The following is a 21360-nucleotide window of genomic DNA, read 5'->3' on the forward strand; positions in this document are numbered from 1 at the left end:
ATTTGTAACTGTTGGCATCGCTAGTAAAACACGAGCAGAATCACGTGTTTGCTCGTGTGTTTATAGAAATTTGCCTGGGAAGCCCCCCCATGGACGCTTATCTTCTGTTCTCGTACGAATATGTCCTAGTTCGCTCCGCGTCCCTGCTAGTTTCTGTTCTATACATACAACTGTTGCTAAGCAACCTGATCCAACTTCCTGTTTCTTTGGCGGCGGCCATACTTTGGGCTCAGTTCCTAGTTAGTATGTGAAAGTGCATGTTATCAATCAGTCATGTGTTTGTGTTTGTCTCACATCAGTGTATTCGCTGTACTCGCTGATCAGGTTTAGTAAAATTAAAGTAAAGAAAAAGTGTAAAATGATACTTTAGACAGAGTCATGCCGTGTCATGTGATCCATTATTCTCATTAACCTTTGTTTACCAATTTGGCTGCCATGTTTTAAGCAACATAGTGATATGTATTGTACTATTGTAGTCTTTCTAGTATCGTTCTTGTTGATACTTTATTAGCTAGATTTGATTTTTGCTATATTTGACTTCTGATGAAGTAATGATTGTGCTAAATTGGCATATGGTGTTTGAATGAGTAAAGCGTGGCAAGAACGGGTGCCAGTTTGTATTTTACTTACACATTTTTAAAGAAAGTCATTAAGCCCAAACAGTCATGGCTGTTGCCCCTTAAGGAGTCTCCCAACACCACATACCATACATTAACATTTGTGATACATATCATCAAGTCACAAGAAAGAGGCCATTTCGTTGTCAGAGTTTAGGCCCCTCTCTACTGAATGAAATTTGCATATTAATTTTGCTTCTTCTTGTCAGAGCTTCATTTCCTGGTCTCCACCTCTTGGTCCTAATAGCACTCGCTTCAGACCTACGAACCTCAGCATTCTTTTGTCATTTAACTGGTGATTCTTTTGCCAGTGTTGGGCCAGTGGAAAGTTTATATTCTGACTTCCAATGCTTGATAGGTGTTCTCTTATTCTTATTATTAGTTGTCTAATGGTGCTACCTATGTAAACTTCTTGACATTGGCAAATTATTGGATAAACCACATATTTTGTTTTGCAGTTAATCTGATCTACAATCTGGTGTGTGATACCATATTTGTCTTTAAAGATAGACATATTGTCTGATGCATAATTACCCATTGAGCATGCGCCACATTTTCTAAAGCCTTTTGGTGGTGGTGGTAGCCATATTATTGGATGGGTTTCTTGATCTCTGGAAGAAAGGAGGGACTCAAGATGTTCTTAATTGTTTTGGCTCTTTTGTAGATAAAAGATGGACTCTCTTCACTGTATTTCTTCACGTTGGGGTCTAATAGTAGTAAATGCCAGTTCTTTTTGAGTATTCTCCGGAGGACCCCCTTGTCATCACAATACGTGGTAATGAGGCTTATTTTCTCTTTACCCATTGGATCCCGTTTGTTGCTGGTTAGCTAATAAAATATCAACAAGAACGATACTAGAAAGACTACAATCGTACAATATATATCACTATGTTGCTTTAAACATGGCCGCCAAATTGGTAAACAAAAGTTAATGAGAATAATGGATCACATGACACAGCATGACTCTGTCTAAAGTATCATTTTACACTTTTTCTTTACTTTAATTTTACTAAACCCGATCAGTGAATACAGCGAATACACTGATGTGAGACAAACACAAACATATGACTGTTGATAACACACACTTTCACATACTAACTAGGAACTGAGCCCAAAGTACGGCCGCCGCCAAAGAAACAGGAAGTTGGATCAGGTTGCTTAGCAACAGTTGTATGTATAGAACAGGAACTAGCAGGGACGCGGAGCGAACTAGGACACATTCGTACGAGAACGAGAACAGAAGGTAAGCGTCCATGGGGGGGCTTCCCAGGCAAATTTCTATAAACACACGAGCAAACACGTGATTCTGCTCGTGTTTTACTAGCGATGCCAACAGTTATAAATAAATAAAAAAATAAACAGACATTTCTGAAATACATTAAACATTGAATGACTGCGTGGTAGCAATACCAAAACAAAGCACAGCCAGTGCTGGGGGTTTTCTTTCAACATTAATCGGGGTGTAATTTAATACGGGGAATTCTAGAAGTAAATCAACCAAATCTGTAGATTCTAGCGCACATCGTCTATAACGTAAGATAAATTAAAAGTTAAAATGGGATTAGTGCACAAACAGGACACGTTTGTACTTATCAATTTTATGTCGTTTTTCGATTAGCTTGGGATTTAACCCGTGACTTGAAACACAAGACAGAGATAAAAACGAGAACAAGTAACATTGGGTAAGCTCCTGAACCCTAATACCATACAAACCTTTCATTATTAAAATGGTCAAGTAAATGCAAACTTAGTAAAATAAGAAAAGAGTGAGTGATGAATGTCTACAATGTTCAAAAAATATACCAAAGTAACTAACAAAAATTTCATTTTTCACCTTTTATTTTCTTCTTTTTTATGTTTTTTTTCTCTCATTCCTAAACACTCCTACCCTTTTCCCATCCCTCAATGGCCATTATCTATGAATGGATTTTTCATATGTGTGTAATGACTGTTTGAAAATTACATGAATATATATATTTTTTACTTTGTGAACTTGCTAAAATAATAAGCCCTGATTTGAGAAAGACGGAGAACCCGTCGAAACACGTGTTATCACAGAGGGCATTGTTGTAATAATAAAAACTCCCATTAACTACATTGGGAAACAGAGAAAGGAGTTTTTTGTGATTTTTGCACTCTCGGAAAGACGTGAGCGCATGGGCTTAATGCTCAAGTAACTGTCAAATTTTTGTCTTTCAACTTAACAGAGTAGAGGAACCTAGTACTCTGTTGTTACTATTCCATGCGACCATTAAGACAATTCACACGAAAAGAAATTCAAGGGCACTGAGATTCAACCAAAGGAATACCCACCCCAAAGGTTCCACATTTTCTTGTCGGAATTAATATTAATTTTCTAACCAAACAAGCTAATACATTTTTCAAATATGAGTTCCCCTAATCATTGTACAGCTGCATGTTCAAAAAATCATAGTCTCAATGCATTTCAAAATGAGAAAACAACAGGAACATATATGTTGTTGATTACACCTTTGAGAGACTGGTGCCCCATCATTCAGGATCTTCCCAAAAAGGGATTTCATTTTTAAAAAAGGGATTTAATTTTTAATCTTTGGATCCATTAGCCATCTTTGACATATTGTTTCTTGTTGCTTGGTCCTTCTCCTGCTAGCATTTCCACTGCTACCAGTCACAAACTGTTGACGCTTGATGCTATAACTTTCAAGATGTTCTGCAAACGTACATTATAGGAATTGGGTTTAGGCGCTTGCCATTTTCTGTACAGGGATGTTAAACTGAATAAAATTCTTTAATCGTCTGAATTTCTTTTTAGCACAGTGATGTAACCACATTTTTTTTTAACTAAGTTAACACAAATCCTCTTGCCCATGGTTAGAAAATCCAAGAGCTGTAGTCTTGAACCAGTTTTTTTTTAAATGTAATATCAATTTTACTAAAGTAGCTAGAGCAAATGCTGTCCCATGGGCTATAGAACTATGTGGATGTTATTTGAGGGCATTTTTAAATTCCTTAGCCACTATCTGACTGCGGGTTATGCCAATATTTAGTTATTATGTGAATATCCGTGTGTGTTTGCTCCATCTTTCTCATTTGATTACAGTAGTGAAGTGACCACATAGACTTCTAAGCATCGACCTAGGTATGGTATCCCTGGTCCACAAAAGTAGCTGTGTGTGGAGAAAACATGTCCTTAGTCATAGACCAATCCATTTGGGAAAAACAAACCAGCAAAAATGACAGGTCCCACAATTCCCCACTGACCAAAACCAAAGCCCGGACTGGATCTAGGGATTGCAATTTTGGGCCTTGGATGGGATGAACCATGTTGAAGACCCCGTCAGGTCCCCTATGACAGGAAGTAGGCTGGAAAACACATTCCTGGGCCAGACGGCGCAAACCATGCTAACAAACCATCAAGAAAAGGACTAAATCTCCCATGATTCATTGTTCACAAAAGAGGTAAACCCTGAGCCAGACTACCAAAACACACTTATATATTTGGACTCAGAAAGATAATCGGGAAGACCGGGGTAATCCACCAAAGATTTTTACACCCCCTAAATGGGCAAGCCGCCCCTCCCTTGTTTGATATTTAGAGCGGCAGCAATAATCCCTGTCCTCCCCCATACAGTTAATGAACACATAGGAAGAACCCCACTTCCTTCCCAGACTATCAGGAACACTGTTGATTGGAAAACTCCTGTCTCTCTCTCAACTGACAGCACAAGGGAGGCAGAATCGCCTGCAGCTGCAGCCTCCATTAAAAGCAAGGAAATGATACAGGCGTACTGAACCAAACAAAGAAAACATTTGTTTTCCAAACTCCCAACTCACAGGAGCAATGTTTAATCCATACGCTTAGCTGTTTGACAAAAGAGGGCACCAAAACGAAATTTAGAGAAGGCAAATTCCCAGGCATGAGATAGGGGAACAAATCAGCAGCTTATTCGCAGCCAGCAACAAATTCAGGCTGAATTGGGATCCAAGATTGTGTCCCCCTATTTAAAGACTTCTGCTATGAACTCATGACTTCAAAGCATCCCTGCTTTAGAGCACGCCCAGAGAGGGCATGTGACCCCTCTGGCCATTCAGCGGTAAGCTATTCAGTCCAAGCACTGCATGAGGGCCAGCTCCCAAGATAAGCATGGAAGGGAATTTTATGGTACAGAGAATGTGAGTGGTGGTATAAAGGAGAAGAAGATTGACACAGACAGGAGCAGAACACTGCTGGGCTGCCTGTAAAACATAGAATGTAAGACCAGACTGTAAGACTTAGAGAGGAGGTGAAGACGAAGGTTCTGACCAAGGGGAAGACGGAACAGGATGGCAGAGTAGGTGAAGACAGAGCCTATGGCCAAGGGGAAGGAAGAGCATGAAAAGGGCAGAGGGCATGAGCAGAGAAAGAAGGTGCAAAGCCTCTGAAGAGTGAGCAGGGCATTCTGTCCCTTGGTGTGATCTAGTGAGCAGGGCATTATATCACTAGGTGTGAACTGGTGAGCAGGGGTCTCTATCCCTAGGTACGGATTAGTGAGCAGGGCACCATATATCTCAGAGAGTGAGCAAGGAACTATATCGCTAGATGTGGAATAGTGAGCAGGGCACCAAATCTCTGAACAAAAACAGGAAAAGTGACATGAAAGAAGAGGGGAAGAAAATAAAACACCCCCTGAGGACTAACTCGGGAAAGAACAACAGAGCTTATACTATCCTTGCGCATTGTCAGGGACCACTATAAAAAGCTGTGGTTACCCGGCTGTGACCTCCTCCCATATGGCCAGGGGTCGGCAGGCGCTACCTGATCCTGTCCCTTGGGGGGATGGCTGTATGAGGGAGGATCACATGGGAGGAGAAAACTACCATGGAGATGTTATGACTTCATTGGACGAGACGTGGTATCTCCCTCTTTCCCATGAGGAAGACCCTCTAATGCTCAAAGTCTTAATGGCATATTGTCAGGTGTTGGTTCCCCCTTGTAGAGGGAGTGCAGAAACCTCTTCTCAATATCCATTTGGACAAAGCTCCAACACAACACGTTTTGCTTCGGAGGTACCTTTATGTAAAATGATTAAAAAGAACTGTTTAAACACCATGTGTCCAATGACACCTGTGTACTCCAACTCCAAGAATCACCCAAGTACTGAGACGAAGAGGATGAAGCAGTTTGTACAAGCTATCAGGAGCTCAAAGCACAACATGCAGTCTAGTTGTTTTCCAAAGTACCTGCGTGCAGAACATTTGAAGATGGCAACCTCACTACTGATTGCAGCAATGCAGGAGACATCGGCTAGTATGCAGAGGCTTGTCAGCGCAAGAGACACGTACTGATGTGGCAGAACAGAGAAGACTGCCGAGATCGAAGGAGAAATTCAGTGTGCGAGCGGGAAGTGCTGTGGAGACGCTGGGAACCGCAAGAGAGTTCCTGGGCGCTCATCCACTCGAAGAGGTCGCGTTGTCTAGACTGGGACCTGTAGGGAAGCAGGCGTGTGACCACAGAGCCGTGATGGAAGCCGGAAGGACGTGTGCGCACTCGAGAATGGGAAGCAAGTGAAAGAGCTTCACTGCATAAGTGTGAACCGGAGATGCTGGAGAGAACCAGTGAGCGTTCCCGAAGCCAGTGGGGACTCCAGGGCGTTCTGGCGACTGCACCAACGGCAATTTGAATGTGATACCATTGCTCAAAATACAAGATGTCTCTTTGAATGCAGAAAAGGCAAGGTATTGATTCAAACCCCATTGAGCCACAGATGCATGAGATGCAAGAGTGGGGCAAAGTTTGAGCAAACGTAACCGCAGACATATATAGCAAACCAACAACAGCAACACATGCACATTTTGGTGATACAGGGAACTGTGAAACACATAAGAAATCATGGCAAAGGAGAGATACCAGGAAAGTTGAAGCGCATAAGAAGTCCTGGCAGAGGAGTACACCAGGCGGTGAAATCACAAGGGAAAGCCTGGCAGGAGAGTACCTGAGGCAGTTGGAATTGAATGAGGAAACCTGGCATGGGAGTATGCTATTCGATTTGCAAAGCTACCAGAAATAATAAAGGAGTTTTCTAAACTGAGGAGAAAGTTGTGTTAAAGCCTGTTACAGAACTTGTTGCCTAAACAGGAACCTTGTGAATCAAGTAGAGACAAAAAGGAACTGTGACAATTGCCATCCTACTTAAGAATCCAGGGGAAGGGGGAACACCCTCTGGATCCGAGGTCTTTTAACTTTGGAGAAGATTTCTGTTGAAGCTATTCTTATTTTCAGTTGTGAACACTTTATTTGCCAATATCAGGTTGAATACATTTCCTTGTACCCTTTGTTTTGTTTATAGGGTGAGGGTCAGGATAGGACGTTTTGGACACAAGGACGACTTTTCAGTTATTTAATCCTAACACAGACAGATCCTTATTTTATTGTTTTTAGGTAGGGAAACTCCTCTTTACAATAGGGTGAGATGGTGTTTTCCCAACCAATTTTTTGTTTAATAAAAGTCTTTAGCCACAAAATGACAACCTTGTGTCTGGCTCTTATTGCAGAGAAGCTTGAATATTCGTGTTGTCTTGTGTTGCAACTTGTGACAGTATTTTACTGATTCATATTGATGAGGTGTGTGACGTATATGGACATTTCAGGATAAATTATTGGACTTGAATGGTGCTAATGGATGGTGTTTACAGTTGGGGATGCCTGTTGTGTTATATCGTAACGTTTAGTGGTGGGGCCCATCCATTTCATTGGTTTTTAGTCGCAACATTGAAGATAGGCTTGAAAAGACTACATGATTCTTTGATGACGACCTACAACTTGGTAATATCCTAGACAGGGAATGGAGAGTGAGAGATATAGTGAAGTTGGTAGATTTTCAGAAATAATTGAGGTCCTAAAATCGGCAAAGAAGACTCAATTTAGGCAAATTCAATTCCATCTGTTTTACTCATAGCACACAGTAGGGGAAATTGCCGTTAAACCCCTCACACTCCAGGGGACTTTTGATGTTAAGTCATTGGCTGTGCTATCCAATGAACTCAAAGGTTCCTAAAGTGTGACAAGACAATAAGAAAGGTCAGTGTTGGGATTCCTATGGAGATATGATAGGTTATTTCTAATTTGCTTAATTCCCAGAGGTTTCTAAGCGCAGACATGGGAATCGAACCTGCGTTGTTCCGTGTCGTCTTGCTTCCAAGGCGAGAGCACATTGCCCCTGAGCTATCCTCCCGAGAGCTTTACCCAGCTAAGTATGGCAAGTTTTTTGATATGATTTATGAAATCATTGATAAGGCTTATGCAGAACAATGTGCCCAATTCCCAAGGGCACATTTCCAGAAAAGTATAAGTTTAATGGAATCCAGAGGAGAGCTCCCAACGTGGTTAGAGTGCTGCATTACAAATCACTTGACGAGTGAGACAAGTACTTATTTAGATAGATCTTACAGTGAAGGGGTACACTATAGATATTCTGGGGACATAACTATGGCCGCAATAAAGCGGAGAAGGTGAGCGCACACCAGTAGTGGTGTGGTTCCAGGACAAAGGCTAATGAAGAGAGACTTGGAAGGGGGGTTTGTGGATGACAGGAAATGCTTTTTAATTGATGTGGCAGTGTCCCAAGAAGCACACTAGAGCTACAGGTACAAAGTGAACATTTTTATTTGTTATTACGGTTACCTAGATAAGTCCGGAGATGGGTAGTTGTGGACACAAGCAGACAAACATCTGCTACAGTTATCCAGCATCATTCATCTTCCAGCTGACTTTGAGAAACCTGAGGGTATCCTCACTTCTTTTCCCTCCGGATCCTCCTCTCAGGAGGCAACGGAAAGGCCATCACTTTTGTATCCTGACGCTGGGGGTGGATATACGAGGGCGGATCACCTGGGTGGAGAGAACTTGGGGACTGGGGAGATGACGTCCTTAGGTGAGACATGGAATCCCCCATTTCCTTTCCAAAATAAGCCCTCTATCCCTCGAGCCTTTGTGGGCTACTGGCAGCCTTTTCCCTCTTCTTCCCCCCTAAATGTCCACCAGAAAAAACACCTCAACACTGGGACGAGGAGGAGACAACACAGAGTTATGCAAATTTCCTTTATTAAAACAAACTTCCCCAAACACCATTTTTCATGCTGGCACGAAGAAGAGGAGTCCAAAGTCAAAGCAGACTACATGTGACTTGTTTCAAGGTGAGCAAACGAGCTGTAATGATCCCAACCCTCGACGCGGGATATTTAAAGAGCTTTCTGGAGAACAGCTGAGTAGCAGCAGAGGAAGGTGGAGAAGACAAAGCAACTTCCTTGACGAGAGCGGAAAGAGAACGCTGTGGCACAAGAATCGCTGGAGAACCAAGACTGGGTGCAGAGGCAAAGGTGGAGGTTCGGGTTCAACTGCGGTCACCAAGAGGCAGTCACCAGCAGGAGGACTCTTGCCGGGAAGCCGAACCTGCTGACAGCACGCTGACTGTGGGAGCAAAGGCATGGAACGCAGCTGCATTGCTACAGTGAGATGCCCAGAGGGAAAGAAAGACGGTGGCTGCCTGGGATTTCGCATGAAGTGCTGTGAAAGACATCCTGTGAGTCTGCCAGAGAAAGGGGACCTGGCAAGAGGGCGGTTTTGCCCATATGTGCAATATGTTCATGAAACTTTTGAACAGGGAACAAACTGAAAGTTATTGCAGGCAATTGTGAATGCTGAAACAAATACTTTGAATACCGAAAGAACTGAAAGACATTAAAAGCACTTTTAATGCCACCCAGAGCAAAAGCAAGTTGTGCACACTTGTGAGTGGAGTGAAAGAAAGGTGGTACATGCAGCAGATACCACGGAATGTGTTGTTTATGACCCAAGCAGGGGCAAAGGTCAACAGAATACCAAGAAGGGTATGAGATGAGAAATCAAGTATTGAGCGAAGCTAAAAGAGTTAAAGGAACTGCGTGTTAGGAGAAAACCTGTATTGGCAAGAGCCAGAGGAATACAGAGCAAGGGTAGCAACGTGCATGGGGACCCAGCAAGCCACGGAACAATGTTAAGAGATAGTGACACTGATGAAAGAACCAAGCTTCACTATCAATGGAAGGCAATGGCCAATTGTTGATTGAAAGCAGTCGAGAAGGTGCATCATTTACGTGGCCGGTAATGGGTGTATTGTGTGGTCCAACAACTGCACCGAGACAGAGTGCCCCGTGCGAAGAAGCGAAGGAGAGTATCCATAAAGAAGCTTGAGTTTTCCAACAGCTGCTTATGTGATTTGAACATTAAGGAATAGAACTATCTATGTAAGCCAGTAAAAAGTACTGATGTCAAAAGAGCTGGGAAGTGTCCCAAGGAATTGTGGTGTTTTTTTGAAAGCTGGAAGATTTGACCTCTTGTGGAAGGGAACCCCTGTATTTTATGGACTACTTTGAACTTGGGGAAGGGAAAGCTAACTACAAGCCAAGAGCTGGAAGAAGCTCAGAACTTTATTTTGAACACTATTCATTTTGATATGCTCATCCCTACACATTGTATACAATTAGTTGTGAGGACAGGTTTAGGTTTTGGACACAGACCGATACAGACAGAGGTTTTAGTTGGAATTCCTGATGCAGACTATCCTTAGTTTTCTTTAGGTAGGGAAATCCCACCTAAGAATATGGCAGGATAGACATTACTCCACGCTGCCTTTTAAAGTTAACAAACTTGAACCAGGTTGTCTGTGTCTTACTCATGATGCCTTCACATGACACGCTATGAACCCTCATCCAGCTCAACATAGCACTAAAAAGCACCAAGCATGAACTCGGAAGGGATGCATCTTTATAGAAATGATGGCAAGTGCATGTAAACACCTTCTACTTGGAGTGGTGGAACAAACCAGTAACAGAATCAAAACACTCTCTGGTAGACAGAGAGGTGCGGTATAGTGGAAAAGTAAAGGCAGAATATGGTGCTCGAGAAGAAGCTACAAGACTGCAGCGTGCAGAAGATTCGGCCAGCCAAATGGACATGCTAGTTCTTATCTGCCTTCAAAATCAGTGCAATTTGGTTTAAGTACTATACATAGGGTGGAAATATTGAGTTGCATTTGGCAGTCAAGCTATACAGAATGGCTTTGAAGACAGTACTAAGAAGAATCATTTCTACTAGTAAATGCAAAATGCATAAACACAGTTCTTGTGCTTGTTTAAACTTGGATTTATTGGCCTCCTCCATTATGCCCAACTTTCAACCTTTTGGTGTTTATTTAAATTTGCTAATTAGCTGGAATGAATAGCAGATCGTCCCATGAGCGTGTTTCCTCTTTAAATCGTATTAAATACATAAACCGTTGAGATCTAATATGCTTTCCTGTTTTTATGTTTTCTTGTGCAATTTGATGCTTTCATTTCTGTAATTAACTAGATTTATTAATTTGTCTACAGCCCACCCACATTTTCTTGGTGGTAATAGCTTTTCAACGTAGTCTGCAGACGCAAATGGGTCTGGTGGAAAGAAACAGAATGTCCCGCTGACAGAAATCTGTAGTCTTTATATGCCCAAACCCCAGATGCTGAATTCTCTTTGATCAGATGTATTGATTTGATTCACCATACAACACTTAATTGCCCTAATTGGCTAGTAGTAAACTGTAACACTTTCTGGATTAAATTGAAACGGTTACTAGAAAAAATCCTCAATCTAGAATGTACTTTTTCATATTTTATTTTTTTGTGCTATATTTCTTATTTTTTTTAAACTGTTCCTAATTATCATTTATTATGCTAACAAAACAGAATTTCGAACAACTGTTTTCAAAATCTTTCCACATGGTTTGAAAAGATATGAGTTTAATGATATGAAGTTTCTTCTAGGGTATTAGGACAGAAAAGGAAACCTGACTTTGAAAACTTTAATATACACTAAAGCGGCATCATGCTAGTTTAGCAACCCAATGTTTAAACATTTAGCAGGTTTGAAATTGAGAGCTGTGTCATATTTTAATAAACATACATTGAACGTTTTGGCTGTGTTTACGCAATTCACCATGCTTTTTTTCCTGATGTAGTATTTATCGGTCATGTGTTGTGAAAGGAACCCACAAAAACCTCTTTTTTTTTGTAAACACCCATTGCCCTAAAAAAACACTAGCTATCGATTCCAACCGAGACACATTTTTGTCTGCCTTTCGTTAAAAAGGATCTGTTTTTTTTTTATCCCCCAGACATTGTTTTTTTTTCTTGGATAAATTGTTCAGCTTGCACCAGAGACTGTTTTGAGTTTATACCGAGTTGCATTGGAAGGAGTGTTGTAGTTCATGTCACTCCCAGGTACATTTATCATTTATTGGCCTTTTCCCACTGATGTTTGACCTCTGCTATAGTGTATTTTTTTTTTCTTTGCACATACATCTTTCTAATGAAATTGACGTTGGGATGGCCTCTGCCTTTTCAATCCATTGAACCCGTAATAATCATATTTTGGTGTACGTGTTCACTTTATCGCGGTTTACTTAAGGATCATTGTGCATTTCCGTTGCTTAATGTTTTTACTTTTGATGGGCATGGGTTCAGTGCTGCATAAAGTCATTAAGAATGGGATTTAAATTGATACTACACACAATACAATGGCAATAAATGTGTATTGACAGCCGAATAGACGGAAACAAAGTGTTTAATGGCGCCTTCGTTTTGGGCGGCATGGCAATTTAACTGCCTCTGAAAGCCTGTCTTCACTCATTGCTATTTAGCTCTGGAAGACGGTAATAAATGAAGCAATAATTGCAAACGCCTTTGGCCCAAAACATGACACATGTCCTAAATAAATCCTTACAAGGAAAGAATAAGGAGCCTTCTAGAATTCGAGCATTTCTCTTTGTTTGGGGCGGAGGCACGTTGCTGTTTCTTGGATCCTGGAGGTATCATTCCACTTGAGCTGTTTAAGCCGCTTTCTCCTTTTGGAGGGATGAGGCTGCTGCTCTGCCCCGTCTTGAACCAATTAGGGTTGCATTGAACTTTAATGCAGTCAAGTTTATAGCGCTAGCTCCGTGGCCACAGCATATTGAATTAAATCCCGTGTGCTGTCTGCTTCTTCGGGGTATCGGGTTTTGATTTCTGGATGTGGCAATTGGCCATTGCAACCATTGCGGGAAGGCTGTTTCCGAGCCCGGAGGAAGGGGATACATTTTAAGTGAAAAAGCTGCAGCGCTTCCACAGCATTACTAACGGGCCCAGTGCAATGTGAAAACCGTGCAGAAACCCGGCACTGCGCATTTCAGACGTAAAGGACCCGTAGGACCCATAGAGTGGTCTGCAGGCCTGAGACTACCGAGTGATTGTGTTGCCTTGAGTATATGTAACAGCCAAAGAGTGGATGGCCTAAGATAATGGGCAACTTACAAGTTGACTCATTTAGCATGAATGTACTTAAACACTGTCTATTAGCGCTGCTTCCAAGTACTGTGTTTTTTTTTAAAGATAGCTCTTACGAAGCCTGCGTTTCTTAGAGTTCAGCCAGTAGAAGACTGGCCTCTAGGCCAGGTAGATAGAAGGCCTTGATGACAGCTGCACGTTATGACTTTGCAGTCAAGGTTCACCTTATTTGTATGTCAGAAGGCCTCTGTTTTTTTTATCAGAGAGTAAATATACCATTAAAAATGTGAACAGGTGCTTGAACTTGGTCACATTGCTATCACCTTTTGCTGCAGTTACGTGTGAGACTGAGGCACACAAGGATGGAGTGGGGCCCTACGTGTGCGTCTCCCAGGTATTTCTTCCATATCAAGTCGGAATTTCTGACTGTTTATCTTGGATAATTTTGAAGTCATTCTTTGAATATCTTTGTTTACATTAGGTTGTACAGAAATATGCTTTTTGGTTTACAGACAAGTAGCTGGAATGGTGGACGGGTAGGGTTTTGTCCGTTTTGTAGGTTGCAAGAAGAACTTGACGATTTTAGGAAGATCTCCAGGCCCTCTCACAAAATGACTTTGGGACATGGAATTTTGAATGTGTGAAATCAAAGTCCTAATAATGATTGTGGGGGGAGTAGGAAGTGATACAATGGACAATTTCAAATATAGCTCAGACTCTTATCTATATATATATGCACCCTATACCACAGGCCATTGGATCACGAATGTCTAAGTCGCTTCTCAACATAGACTGCAAAACAGAAATTGATGCTAGGCCAGTTGACAACATGAAATGCATCAAGGCAAGTGGTCTGCTATCAGTCGGTCGCCAGATGTTTTTTACTACAACTGCTGTGATCCTCACCATTCACTTTACTTGCTAGAGTTGATGAGAGTAGTAGTACAAAACATCTGGAGAGCGAAAGGTTGTAGACTCCTGCCCCAAGGACATTGCTTCTATGAACACTGGCATGGTGATTTCATGGCAAGAGTTAAAGCATTTTTTTAAGTTCTAAAAGGCACTGGTCCATGGTAGTAACACCTATAAAAACAATTTCATACAAAACTATACAAAAGGTAGTAACTACATAATTACGTTTAAAGAATAGAACATCTAATATAGAAAATTCAAACTTTGAACAACCCAACCAGTTGTGTTTAATATTATTTTAATGGGAGTTCATGATGTTGAAATGAATGCTTTGAAAATATAGTCATTCACAGAGAGCTAAGAGAACTACTTAGTATATGTTCCCTCTACAGCATTATCTGATGTAAATAAGTGTTGTAACCCTTTTTTATCTCAAGCCATATTCTTGCTAAGAGCATTTTCTAATTCCTGCAGAGACTCTGTATGCCTTCTTTTGTTTTCAACCTTATTAGTCGCAAGCTGACTGTGAATACTGTCGGAGGTGTGGTTCAAAATGTCATTGAAAGCATTTATCTTTCACAAGCCACCATTGGCACTTGCTCACTAAGTAATATATCTCTTCCAGAAGATGAACAATAGTTCGTAGATGGTTTATTGCAGTTTTAACATGCAATACAAGTTAATGCGCCCAGTTACTCGAGGGTTTGGCTGCGCTATACAAATAAACAAACTAAACTAATAAGAGTACTGAGTTGGGGTTGAATGTGCTAAGTTTCCAAGATGTGCACATTGGGATATAAAAGTACTGCATGTTTGGAGGCTATATCTTATATTTATGAACGTATATGAGGAAGCAGAAAGACAACAATATTTTGGCAGGCCCTGCGAATATAACACACATATATCAATATCTGGGGCTTTAAAATGGATTTAAATCTAGGACACAACTAATTGATTAGTATTTGAGTTGCCTGGAAACGGTTCCTTTTCCTTGTACTGTTAAAAACCCTTTATCTTTGTTATTGCATGTTGCTCCCTAGAATTCATCACCATAAGGCAACTCTAGCTGATCTACAAATAAACTTTTGTTAACATAGCGCATGTTTTTGTTGAGACCATCAATGGCGTCCATATCCCCAAGGGCCAACTGAAAGTCAAACACCTTTACATTCCGTTTAATACATTCTGGGTTAAATCTCTTGGACAAAACCACTATGCCCAGTTAGAGGAAGCATCGCAGGGCAATGCGAGCTGAGGAATTCTTGTACTTTTGGCCAATCTTTATGAGAACAGGGTCTTCCACGAACAACAGGGAGTTTTTTTGATCCAGTTCTAATCTCTACTCGATCCATTACGCCACCACGACAATATCATTGGACCTGCAGAACTCCAGCATTTTTCTCTGGTTTAAACACACGTGGCACTCCACTTATTTGCAAACAGGCGGGTATTTGAGGCATGCCTTCTTGAGGCTCGGCTCCAGTTGCCATTAGTTGAAATTGTATACCCCGATGGAGTACACAAGGCCAGTGTCTTTGCATGCCTCAAGTTCCTCCCAAGTGGCACGCAGGTCGACGTCATGGTAAATTGTTTTTCCGGGTTCATCCTGTGGAAACAGACTCTCTCCATGTTTAAAGCTAATAGGTAGGTGGATGATGTACAAGTCAATGTAGTCCAGTTGAAGTGCTTTTTTTTTTCCAATAAGTTTTTATTAACCATTTTTAATTCATACAACAAAGAGCATTAACAGGAAGAAAAGAACCCCAGAACCTCCTAAACCGCTTTTCCCCACCCCTCCCCCCATCTTTACCCCACCCACCCAGATTCTACAGGTTCTCTGAGCAGCCAAGTTCGACAAGTAGGAGAAAGAAAATAGGTAGCACTCTTCAACTTTGAAGGTCCGATTCATCTGGAGGGCTAACTATGCCCAACAGCTCCATCGCTCTGGGGCACCAGGCCCGGCGGCCTCCCGCCTTTAAGAAGGACAACAGGGCGGCCCAATCCGAGTAAAACCTCAAGTGCATGCCTTGAATCGCATAGGTGAGCCACTCCATCGCCACCATTGCCCACAGTTTCGCCACCCACTCGTGTTCCTGAGGCGGGTCCTTTGAATTCCACTTCCTGGCCAGGACCATTGCCGCTGACATCATCATTATCACATATAGTTTGCGGTCAGCTTTGGTGGACAGGGTGGCAAGCAGTCCATTAAGGCCCACTAAGTTGCGCCCCCCACCTCCATCTTGCAAAGGACCCAACACCCAGTTGAAGTGCTTTTAAGGACTTCTCCAGGCCTGTTCAGACCATCTTTGGAGAATTGAAGGTTGACCACAGCTTCCTGGTGTAGAATATCTCTTTTCTCTTCACTGTGCCATCTACCATCTTCTTCCGAATGGCCGTGCCAACTTCAACCTGATTTTGATAAAGATAGACCCCATCAATGTGGTGATAGCCAACCTCTATGGCCACCTTTGTAGCCTCCTTAGCTTGGAATCCAGTGGCTGTCCTTCATCATGGTGTAGGGATCCTGGAGTTGGAGTGTTCTGGTCCTTGTATAGTGAGGGACAGATGGCATTCCAAAGCCATTTTGGTTCTGCAGGTTTCACGATTTGATATCTGCGATAGCCTCAGAAAAAAGGTGGCTGTTGAGTCAGAATCCTCCATGTCGTCCTGTGGGACCTGGGATTGGCTCAGGGTAGGACTTGATTTCCGTAAACTGGGTTGGGGCTCCCTGTAAGAAGTTGCTGCACCCCAAAAGATGCTTTTAGGTAATTATGATGGACGACTTTAAAATATAAATTATTCTTGGTCTGGGTTCTAATTTGATAGAGCGGTGTGTCATAGGTATAGGTGGTGGTCAATACCTATTTCATAGTTGTTTTATCCCATGTCTAACACCATCTTTAGGAAGGTGTGCTTGTTAACTATATGCGGTTGTAGGGTATGCATTCTATAAACGCCTCTAGGCACTAGGTAAATTATGTAATGAAAGATGGGGAGTAACTGTAGAGCAATGTTGAGGATGGGACATTAAGTGAGGGTATCAGGGTGCACTTAGCACCTGGGTATTGAGTTCTGCCAAATGTCTCAAACCTAATCTTATGAGCCTCTGTCCATTCAGGGGCACCATATTTTTGGGCAGGAGGTTAGTGCGGGGCATCGCGTTTGTCTTGGAAGCAAGACACTGCACAGCAACACACGTTGGAATCCCAGTCTAGCGTGTAGAAACCTCTTCGGTATTAAGCGTGTTATAAAAGAACAATTATATAATCATTATAATTATAATCAAAGTCCAAAGGTGATTTCCAACAAAAAGGGCCACACCTATTTTTAATGAGTCTTTTAGTCTTTTAGACTCCTGACTAACCCTATGCTTGGAAAGACATGTTTACAATTCTGGCCAACTAAAATGTTAATAAATCTCCTCTATAAATGTGTATCTGTAGTCTAGAACAAAACATAAAATGCTCTCCTGCGCAGGCCCTTGTTTGGGTACTTGCATTTTTCAGTCTTTTACACTGTTTCTTCTTCTATACCACCTCCTTCCTCAGTCCTCTCTATGCAATCTGGCTCTCTGTAGCGTTTTTATGTCTTTCCACAACTACTGGTTCTCTGCTCAGGTCTCGCCTTCATAGTTCTTTTAGGCCTCTCTGGCTTCTTGTTCATGTTTTCCAAGTTCAAAATTATGTCAGGCTGCTCCATGGTCTCTTGTCTGTATTTGAGAGAAAGAGTATTTCACCCCCTTAATCTGGGTCCTTATCAAGCAGACAATATTTTCATCCATCTGCTGGGGTTCTCTCTGTCTTTGGGTTCTTTCCTTTCTAGGTTACCATGGAATTCTTGTAACTGTGGTGGCACCTTGTTCTTTCTTACCCCACCACAGGTGTGTACCACATACAGGTGTCTGCAGACCTCATCATTGTCCTTCATTTCTTATTACTAGATCTATCCATGGTTTTGTGTGGCTCAATGTTCTCTTATGCATCTGCATTACCTCCTGTTTGTGGTTTCTTAGGCTTCCCAACAGCGTCGTGTTCACCTTCAAGAATTCGCTCAGGCTTTCCCACGGCCCCTTCTCTCTCATTATAGTGTTTTGACAACACCCATCAGTACGTACCATGCGTTATCCAGCACAGGTCATACCTTTGTGGATTTGTTCTTGAATTTGGCAGCATTTCCGGTGTACTGCTGTAAACAGATGTCCACCTTGCACCAGGTAGCAGGCTCCCTTGTTCCACAGAGGGGGTGAACTGCAAGTCTGGGCATTTTCCCGCTCATTCACTGGTTATACACCTGGGCTAAGAGTGCTCTAGGTAAGCTGGGCCGGGATTGGTCTTTCCTGTGGTAGGCCTGTCTCGGTTCGGGTTTGGTAATGGGGTTTTAAAGAGTTTCGGATTTTAATTAAGGGTGTACATTTTAATTGTCCTCTAGCCATCTAAATGACCTGCTCCATGGCTTTCAACAGGCACCAGGACCCCAGTGCCAGCTGGGAATTATTGGTGTGCATTTTCACACCACTCCATGTCTGTCTGAGAATGCTGGGAGAGCTGGTTTGGTGCTCTGGCCAGACTTTGTGGTGCGATCAGAATTTCCCCTTCACTTGGCGCAGGTACAGTTGATTCATCAAGCGTTCGCAGTTTGTGAATTATGTTTGTTTCAATGACAGCTCCCAGTTCAGGAGATATGTTTATTTCCATGAATGTGCTCAATTTGGAGAATGTTTGTTGCACTGAACGTTCACTGTTTAGGAAATATGTTTTTCCAGCATGGGGTCTTGCATGGATTCACATGCTCATGAAAATTCCCAGTCGTCAGGCTGGGAGTCCTCGGTAAAAAGAAAGCAGTTTATCTTTAAACTTTGAACTTCTTATCTCTCTTGAGTCTATCAGTGTCTTTTGGGTCATACTGACCCCAGCCAATGACACTAGTCCTCCTAAGCTTCACCCCCGGTGGCCATCTTCCGATTTTACTGCACATTTCTAGTGTTGGGAGTCCTTGTGCTTTGTTCCTCGAAATGCATAGATTTTTTTCCTGTCTTCTGCTATTTTCTTGAAGAAATTTCAACTTCTTCTTTGTTAACCATCACACGGCGACAACCAATAGCGGAGACCCGTTTTCGGCGTAGATCTTCAATCCACTGTTGGTTCTTCCACCTGTGGCACCAACAGGCCCAGGCTTGGCCTACACCTCGACCATGGCTGATACCACAAACAAAAGCCTCTTCAGTGCCTGTGAAAGCGGCATCCTGAAGAACATCTTCGTTGAGAACCGGCACCTCAAGTGCCTTTATTGTCTTCACCCTGACCATGACACGAACAGATGCTCCATCTGCCAATCCTTTTCATCGAAGATCAAGAAAGATCTCCATCGGAGGTTAGTGGCTTGGATCATGGAAGGAAAGCCTCCGGACGCAGTCATGCCTTTTTCTGGACCGGCAGAACCCATTAACGTACTTCCTCTAGTAAGAACAGCTTGAGGTCCTTTGAGGATGATTCCTTTGTGAAGATCCAAAAGATGGTGAAATCCCACACTCTATTGGCGTCCCCGTCACTGGTCTCCACAGCTGCAGGATCAGTTTCTAGTTTCTAGAAAGGGTCGGTACCAGCTCCGGCTGGTGGGTTACCTCCACCCGCAAGGACATCTCTGAATCCATCCAAACACAGATCGACGAAGACCACCTCTTCTAAGGACCCGTCACGGACTCTGTCGTCGGGTAATCCATCGTCAACAGGGGCCCCATCAGCGACAATCTCATCCACCAGGACCGTCAACGAGCACCCCATCGATGAAGTCGAGAACAATACTTTCTTGAGCGGCAACAAGTTTGTCAATGCCCGTCATCTTTATGTCATCAATGGAACTCGCCCAGGGACTCTCTGCCTCCCAGACCCCTGTCAACAGTCCTGATGACTATCCCATAGACAACGGCTCCTATTCTGGATCTGCAGGCTCCTGTCGAAGACTCTTTTCCAAAGGGCTCTGACCTGGTGAGAGATATGCCTCCAGCTTTGGATTTCCTGCCCAGGCCCAGAGGACTGCCAACCATCTACACCAGTTCTGAGGAGTACCAACAGCAAGATATTTATTCAGATGCGGAAGAGGACCATGAGGAACCTGACTCCATTCTGGCTATGCCTCACCGACCCAGAGGCCTTCCCAGCTGTTTAGCCCTCCAAGAGGCTCAAGCCAAGTTCCTGCTCCTCCTGCACCGGTTACACCCGCTCCTGCATAAGGGACATGTCACTGGACATCCTACCACCCTACATAGATTGGTGGTGGATAGACAGCAGTGGCTGGCCACTGCCCCTTTGCCTGGTCCAGGCAAGAGTCCTTCAAGGCATCCTCTGCATCCGCCGACACCGCCTCATAAGGCACCTGTTAGCCCTCGGCCAGTCATAGGGGCTCTACCCCCTTTGGCAGAAGAGCCAGTTCACACTGGCACAGGCTCTGACACCGTTAGCACTCACACTGATGAGTTCAACTACGTTCCCGCGGATGGGGAACCACCCGGCATTGATGAGCTCTCTGGGGCCTCTCCCACAGATGAAATTTGCTCCTTTTGCTCCATGATAGCGAGAGCTGCGAATCTCTTTAACCTGGTGCCAGAAGAGACGAATAAGGAAGGATTACTTTTTCAACAGCGGTAATACGCTAAGAAGACCATTGTATCAGTCTCTTTGTTGGATGAAATATGGGAGGATGGCTTGGCAGTTATGAAGGCTCCAAATGCACCAAGTGTGACTGGCTGGAGAAGAAATACCAGGTTCCAGATCCGGTTCCCAGGTGACTTAAGTCTCAGCCTTCACTGAACTTGGTGGTGTCAGCCACCGCCAGAAAGAGATCATCCAACCCCTCTTCACTGTCCATGGTGCCTCCAGAACAGGAAGGCAAGAAACTCAGTGCTGCTGGCAAGAGCATCATCACCACAGCAGCCTCCACCATCAAGGCCACCAGCGCCCTCCCCTTACTGTCAAAGTACGACAGGGAGCTGTGGTACAAGCTGGGGCCCATCCTTGACTTCCTCTCTGATGACAAAAAGGCTGAAGCCTTGGCCCTATTTCAGGACGGAGAAGTAACTTCGTACCACACATCCACTGTCACGGTTGACACAGCGGACTCAGGCTTCCGCCAAATGTGGAATGGTGTGGCCCTCCAACGCCAAGGTTGGCTAAAGGCCACTCATTACTGAACAGACATGCGGACCAAGGTCATCGACATGCCGTTCGATGGGGACAACCCTTTTGGGATGGCGGTAGATGACACCCTCCAAGCCATCAAGGCTGCACAGAGACGGGATGCTCTCTGGGGACCATGCAGGGGAGAAGATTGTTCTTTTGTTCCCCAAATGGGAGAGTCTCTAAATCGCCCAAATGGGAGAGTCTCTAAGCACCCATCTTCTTTTTATTTTTGCTTTGGAAGCATATCTAAGATGAGGAATAGGTGGGAGGACACAATCCAGTCGAAGAACAAATAACCTACCCCTGGTAATGTTCTTTCGACTGTATGTTCCTCCCACGTATTCCTCATCGCTTGTCCCATC

At 43.2% G+C, this 21360-nt stretch overlaps 1 protein-coding gene and 1 pseudogene across 4 annotated transcripts in view; one reads left to right on the forward strand and one right to left on the reverse strand.

The window, feature by feature from the left end:
• The window catches only part of BCAS3 (BCAS3 microtubule associated cell migration factor), a 3943855-nt gene that overhangs the window by 2349781 nt on the left and 1572714 nt on the right, over positions 1–21360 (forward strand). The window lies entirely within an intron of this gene.
• Positions 15175–19603, reverse strand: LOC138489531 (dihydrodiol dehydrogenase 3-like; annotated as a pseudogene).

The sequence above is a fragment of the Ambystoma mexicanum genome, chromosome 9, assembly GCF_040938575.1.
Source record: "Ambystoma mexicanum isolate Mex_15411 chromosome 9, UKY_AmexF1_1, whole genome shotgun sequence".
In the NCBI taxonomy this organism is placed as follows: domain Eukaryota; kingdom Metazoa; phylum Chordata; class Amphibia; order Caudata; family Ambystomatidae; genus Ambystoma; species Ambystoma mexicanum.